The following is a 7405-nucleotide window of genomic DNA, read 5'->3' as shown; positions in this document are numbered from 1 at the left end:
GCGTCAGCGCGGGAGCAAGTTTCCCACCTTTAAGCGGTCCTCGGGGGACAGGCTGCGTGCCAGCAGGCCCGTTTTGATCACCCGGCTACCAGCTCCACTATAATCCTCCGCCTTTTGCACTCCCAGACACAGCTGGAATCCCTAAAACCAGGGCTYGCAGAGGTGTTACTGTTAGAAGTCAAATATCGTTTGAAGTCACTGTCGCTCTACTTTTAACTTTCTCTTTTYCTCTCCTGGTAAATACCTAATTAAACACAAAACCCAGACGAAAGTCTTTTCCTTCAGGAGCGTGCCTGATTTTCCCGAGCAGCTCCTCTAYGCTTGCTGCAGCCCGGATGACATCCGCGTTTGACGCATGACTCTTCCCGTGCGGAGTTTAAAGAGCCGATCTCCGCGGCAGGTCTCGCTCTTCCGAAGTGCCGTTGTCTGTCTCATCCAGGCTGTGGGGCTGAGCGTCCGACTGCCCTTTGGGAGGGATCGCRATGAGTCCTCCTGTGCAAGGAAAACAAGAAGCAATCAGCACCTGAAGGAGCTCTTTTGGCCCCCAGTCCAGCATGGCAAGAGTTGTTTATCCAGATGCTAAGACTTCGCCTTTGAAGTTGCACTTTTGTTGTCAGGCTCAGGATTGCTCAACTGGTGACTGCCTCAATGCATGGAAACAACTAGTGCCCCTTTCCTGCAATCGTCGCATAAACTCTGGCCATTTCACCAGAGAAGCCTGGCTTCCTCTTTTGCAATGCTTCTTCTCAGCAGCCCTGGGAAGATTCACCCAGATGTGCAAACTGCTCTTACATCTGACTTCCAAGCCTCACCAGGTTACGCAGCATTGCTGACGTCTGCAGAGGGGAAAGATATGCACAGGCTTGCTTTAATTTTCACACTTTTCAAGGAGCTTGTTCGGTTCCTGGAGCTCATTTTTTCAAATCCAGTTTTACCCACGCTACCCCATCCGTGCTGGTGGGTGAGAAGAAGCCCCAGGGCTATTCGCACCGAGTCGCACCCTGGCTAGCGACAGCCCCGCTGCAATCCACAGCACAGCTGCCAGAAAGCTGCTTCCTAGCAGCGAGAGCACAGAAATCCAGGCAAGCGGGGAACGCGATTAAGCCCAGGAGCATTTGGGCTGACAGGAGCGAGCACTGTGCTGCACAGCCTCTGAAATCGGGGGTTTGCRGAGCGCGTTAGGGCAGCACTTGGCCCCGGGTGGCTCAAAGGCAGCGAGGAGAGAGCGAGCACCCTGCAGACCGGCGACAAAGCAGGGAGGCAAAATATCTTCAGCAGAAAATTAAGGCCAAACCGAGATGAATCTGCGGAGATGTGTCGAAAGCAAGCTGCTAGAAAGGAGCACAGTGCCACTGCCGGGGAAGGCGCGGACCCCCCGCCGGCTGCCGCCCCACGGCGCTCCGTCGGCAAGGACGGGGCGGGCGACCGCGGGGGCGAAGCCCGCGGGCAGCCGGGGCGAGCGCCCGCGGGCCAGCGGCGTCCAGCCGGGACCAGTGTTGTGACAGATGTTTCCAGTTGTGTATCGGCGACCTTGGGGAAGGAATGTGCAGCTGAGGACACAGCTCTTGTGGGTCAGTCAACACAGCCAAGGAGGACGACATCCAGAAYGACCCAGATAAACCAGGAGGGGTGAGTCAATAAACGAACAACCTAACGTAAAAGAGGACAACGAGATACAAGGAGGCAGGAGAAAAAATACAATGAGCCCCATCTGTAGGCCGAGATTTTTGTAGCTGGCAAAACAAATTATTCACAGGCTTCATTATTCAGATTTTAAGAGCTTAGGCTGCTAGTTCAGACCAGCAACTTCAGGACTTTTCACGGAGCACCACAGTGATTAGGAATGTACCTCAAATAATAATTCATAGCCCAGAGCTTTAATTTATAAACTTTTATCTGCAGATCTCAAAGCTTTCTGTGCATGCACTAACAGGGCGCAAGAGGCAGTCCAGCAGCCAGACACGCTGACCGGGGGAGAGGGCCGTGCGGGCGCCCCGCGGGCTCCCAGGTTGGTCCCTAACCACAAAACCATGGCCAGTCCCTGGCACTGAGCTGCAAAACAGCAAGAAGAACCTAGATTAGGTATGTGGACATGTTTGACCTGAGCTGAATCACCTTTATTTTCCCACGGAATAATTCCCTTTTGGATTTCTTTGGAAATCCCTTTGGATTTCATCAGGGGAAAGGCTCTGAACGCAGGTGCACCCTTTCCTTCTCGTCCTGCTTCCCTGCAGGTGGAGGGGCCTCCAAAAGGTCCAAGGGGTGCCCAGAAGGTCTAATGTTCTCCCACAGAGCCTCCCCACTGGGCCAGCCTCAGCATGGACACAACCACCGGCTGCACAGGAACAGCCGGATTTACCCGGGAACAGCCAGGAGCGGACCTCGGCCCACCTCTCCAGGAGGGCTGAAGACCACAGGCAGCAGAAGGATGCTCCAGTTCCCCCAGGCCCGGCGTGCGGAGCAGACACRGCAGCGCAGCGCAGGCGAAACTCGTCCTGACGCTGCTGCTGCGCGCAGCCCTGCCGCCTGCTCGGGATCCTGCCGACGGAGGCGAACGCGGCCGCCTGGAAACGCGGCGAAGATTTTACAGCCTCTTTTTAAACCAAAGTGAGAAACCGAGTCATGCTTGCAACTCCTCTCTGCCATCGTAGGCTGGTTTTAGAAAGATTTGCCTCCTCCCCGGACGCGATGCCCTTCCTGGAGAGGACCATAAACCCGAAGGGACCGGAGCAATACAGGCAGTTTGCAGAGAGCTGTCAARGGGTCTCCAGGCCAGAAGCGGCAGAGAAACACTGTGCTGATGTTCAGCTCAAGCTCACAGAGCGAGACCGGCCGGGCAGACAGCACAGAACCGCGGCCTCGCGGGCCCCGGGGCTGCAGCTCCAAGCCCRTGCGCTCTCCGCTTACAACACGGTTTTTTAAATGTCGATACAAAAAACAAACCGCGCTGCTCGGAGWCCGGCTGCTAGGGAAAGGGCTCGGGGTTTGCCCGGCGAGGCGCGTCTGGCGGGCGAGATATGGCCTAAGAGCGCGGGCCGCACCTCGCCGGCCGCRGCGCCCCGGCAGCGGCGAGGCAGCCTGCGCCTTGGCCGGGCTTCCCGTCTGCTCGGGGAGGCACGCCGGTGCGGCGCGGCCAGCCGGAGCAAGCAAAACCGCTTGCGAAGGACACGCTCTTCCCTCCAGTTTACAGGCGAAAGTCAGCCGGGGCCTAAATTTMTGCACTAGGGTCAGACAAAACTTTTTGATCTTTGATCCTCAGAAGCCGTCCGAGGGAGATGCGGAGGAAGGCACGTGGGAACGGGGCCGTGCCGACACGGCGCGCACGTCTCGCCTCCGCGCTCCAGGGTTATCTCCCTCGGCAGCAGGTCCAAACTCCAGCTAAGCGCRCGGGGACACCTGCTTGCATCAGCCCCAGCGCCTCAAGGTCCCGCCGGGCGCTGTCGGCAAACGCGAGCCCCCGCGGCGGGGTCCGGGCGCTCCCCGCAGCACGGGGACGGGGATCCCACCCGTTTGCTCCCCAAAAGCCTCCCGTGCCAGCAGCTCCTGGTCCTGCACCAGGCACAGCCGGGYCACTGCCAAGCCGCTCCGTGCAAAACCGGCCCATCACACAAACCCCGCCGAAAGCCCTAAAACTTGGCTCCAGCCGAGCCGGCACCGAGCGAGCTGCAAGCGAGCGATCCCGGCCACCGGCGGGGAACGAGGCCCTTCGAGAGGTGCCGAGGCCGCGCCGCACCGGCAGCGCGAACCTCCCCCAGCTGCTGCCGGGGCCGAGCCGCATCTCCCACCGCCTCGGCGGACCCCAGAGCGACGCAGGAGGGGGCTGAAGCACCATCCGCACCTCTTCTAGCTTTTGTTTTTGAACGAAAATCTGACTCCAAAGAGATTCCCCCCCCCATGCCCCCACCAGCTGCCTTTGGGCTTGGAGCCGCCGGTGCCTCTCCCCGCGCTCAGCAGGAAACGCTGCATTCGGCGCTGCAGCTGCATCGGCTACTTGGCATAATTATACGCACGAACTGAGGCCTCCCTAACCCTCCAGATAAAGTGCACCCCCACSGCACTCCTTTAAACGCGGCTGCGAGCTGCAACGGCTCTCCGACTTCAGCGCGACGCTGGAGGTTATTAAACTGCTCYGCAGGCCAGGGACTTTGTACCAGGGAATCACCAGTACCGGCAAAAGCATGTGGTTTTATAAAGTCAGATAATGCGGTCTGAAGAATGACAAGGGGTAAGTCAAAACCGGAGAAACCAGTTCAAAAARGCCCCAGAGCCTCTCCTGAGCCCGGCTGGCTCCAGGCAGGCACGACGTGGAAGGGCAGCGCCGGGCTGGCCGCGGGGACGGCTGCCGGGGGATGCCCGGCCGGCCGGGGATGCCAGCGCCGCCCCGGCCCGTGCAGCCGGCGCCCCGGCCCGCCTGCCCCGCGCTCAGGCTATCTGCCACGGATTTATTACACATTAACCAGAAGTTTACAAATCTTGGGGCCAGCTCGCTCGTTGTCACATTTTTCACATTCTTGCACATTTTCACGCCTGTCTGGAGAACAAAGCGGCGGCCCGAGCCCAGGAACCTGCCGCGCTTTGAAGTCTCCCAAGCCGGGGCGGCCAGGGAGGAGCGGCGCCCGGCCCCTCCGGTCTCCCCACACCACTCCAGCAACCCCCTGGAAGCCGGACAGATATCCAGATCTCGCAAAAAGCCTGGAGATGAGATGCAGCAGGAGCCCAGAAACCCGAGAGCATCTCCGGAGCTCCAGCAGCTGCGGGGCTCCCGGACCCACGGCGCATGCCGGGGCCTCGCCGCCCTGGCCATCTAAATCAACCATGCCCAGATTTTATTTCTGATCAGGGCACGGCAAAGGGCAGCAGATGCTGCGTGAGCAGCTTCTGCGGAGGGCACAGGGAGTGCAAGTTTTCTTCTGGCTTGCCGGGGCCTCCTCCGTACCAGCAAGTTTACTGGCAAAGCTGCATTCCTGCTAAAACTGCATTCACAATGCTTTGAACAGAGTCAAGAGATTATTCCTGGAAAAGGTTTTCTACCGGAATAGTTTATAATAGTTCTCCTACCAGAATAAGCAGCAAGGACAAAAACATATTTTTGCAGATTTGCTAGGATTTCTGCCAGACACTTAGGCAGGAGAATTTTTGTTTTTTTCACCCATCTAACTGCTAGGCCTTTTACAGAAAACATTATTCATGCAGAGCAGCACTGGCTAGACAAACTCGAGCAGAATAAATGAAGTCCGGGACCCCCCAACAGCAGAAAGCAAAGGGCTCGCCCGCTCTGTTTGCAGACCACGTTTTCCAGGGGAAATCCAATTCCACGGGCACCGCGCGCCCGGCGGGGCCCTTGGACGCACGACCCGAGCGGCTGCGCCCCGGGCCGCCGGCGCCGCGCGGTCCTGAGCTAGCCCCATCGGACCAGGCGCCGGCCGGAGGTCCCCTGCAACCCAACTGCCAAGTCTCAGCACATTTTTTGGAAAAAAAAAAAAAAAAAAAAGCTTTAGAAAGGGCAAAGGGGAAGAACGAGAAGGTGAAGCAGAGAGGCAGATGCGAAGTGCTGACAAGAAATACCAAGGAGTAAATCTCCTTTGGTTTTGTCATGCCAAAGATATTTGCGTTCTGATTTCTGCCCTGGAGGCACGAACCTCCCGCGCTGTCCCACAGCCGCCTGCGCTGCAGCTGCCGGGAGGAATCACAGCTCGGGGAGGGCAAGCGACTCGCGGGAAGCGCTCGCGCGGCCAGGCGAGGCCGGCACCGTTCTCCATACCCAAACGCACGCAAACACGAAAATCCAAGAAGCCAGGGGAAGGGCGTCTCCGCGTGAGGACCCCCCTCCGGGAGGCCCCGCCGGGCACGGTCCTCCCCGCTCCGCGGCGGCCAGACGGCGCTCGCTCCCTCGGAGCGCGACGACCAGCGGCCGCTCGCCGAAGGCGGCCGACGTCGGCCCGCGACCGCCAGGAGAAACTAGCGGGAGCTTCGTCCGAGTGGAAGGAAGAGACGATTTGCCCCATTCGTCAGAAATTCACAGGAATTGGGCCTGAGCTGCCCACCAGCCCCACCGTAACGGTCCCTCTGGCTTTTCCCRGGAACAAAGAAAAGCACCGGGAAGGGATCGCGCAAGGAGCCGCTAGCCCGCGCCCGCCCCCGCAGAGAGGGCCGGGAGCTGAACCAGCATTTCATTTTGGCAATTATTTTGGGGTATAAACCAGAACCATCAGGTTCCACTTTAACCCCGTGTGCCGCACCGGGCTTCCCCGCGGGCACCCGGAGCCGCTGCACCCACGGCCATGCGGCACCGATCCCGCGGGGTTCCCCCGTGGGCACCCGGAGCCGCTGCACCCACGGCCATGCGGCACCGATCCCGCAGGGTTCCCCCGTGGACACCCGTGGACGCTGCACCCACGGCCCTGCAGCACCGATCCTGCAGGGTTCCCCCGCGGGCACCCGGAGCTGCTGCACCCGCGGCCGTGCAGCACCGATCCCGCAGGGTTCCCCCATGGACGCCCGTGGACGCTGCGCCCACAGCTGTGCGGCACCGATCCGGCAGGGTTCCCCCGTGGGCACCCGGAGCCGCTGCGCCCACGGCCGTGCAGCACCGATCCCGCGGGGTTCCCCCATGGACGCCCGTGGACGCTGCGCCCATGGCCGTGCAGCACCGATCCCACAGGGTTCCCCGTGGACACCAGTGGCCGCTGTGCCTGCGTCCATGCAGCACCAATCCCGCAGGGTTCCCCGTGGACACTCGTGGACGCTGCACCCGCAGCCATGCGGCACCGATCCCACAGGGTTCCCCGTGGGCACCCGTGGCCGCTGCGCCTGTGGCCGTGCGGCACCGATCCCGCAGGGTTCCCCGTGGGCACCCGTGGCCGCTGCGCCTGTGGCCGTGCGGCACCGATCCCGCAGGGTTCCCCGTGGGCGCCCGTGGACGCTGCGCCCATGGCCGTGCGGCACCGATCCTGCGGGGTTCCCCCGTGGACACCCGTGGCCGCTGCACCTGCAGCCATGCGGCACCGATCCCGCAGGGTTCCCCGTGGGCGCCCGTGGCCGCTGCACCCGCAGCCATGCGGCACCGATCCCGCAGGGTTCCCCGTGGGTGCCCGTGGCCGCTGCGCCCGTGGCCGTGCGGCACCGATCCCGCAGGGTTCCCCGTGGGCGCCCGGAGCCGCTGCACCCGTGGCCGTGCGGCACCGATCCCGCAGGGTTCCCCGTGGGCGCCCGTGGCCGCTGCGCCCGTGGCCGTGCGGCACCGATCCCGCAGGGTTCCCCGTGGGCGCCCGTGGCCGCTGCGCCCGTGGCCGTGCGGCACCGATCCCGCGGGGTTCCCCGTGGGCGCCCGTGGCCGCTGCGCCCGTGGCCGTGCGGCACCGATCCCGCGGGGTTCCCCGTGGGCGCCCGTGGCCGCTGCGCCCGT

The sequence above is a fragment of the Rhea americana genome, unplaced genomic scaffold, assembly GCF_003343005.1.
Source record: "Rhea americana isolate MKP2758 unplaced genomic scaffold, rheAme1 scaffold_21, whole genome shotgun sequence".
Taxonomy (NCBI): Eukaryota; Metazoa; Chordata; class Aves; order Rheiformes; family Rheidae; genus Rhea; species Rhea americana.
The sequence above is the reverse complement of the archived record's forward strand: the minus strand, read 5'-3'. Positions refer to the sequence as shown.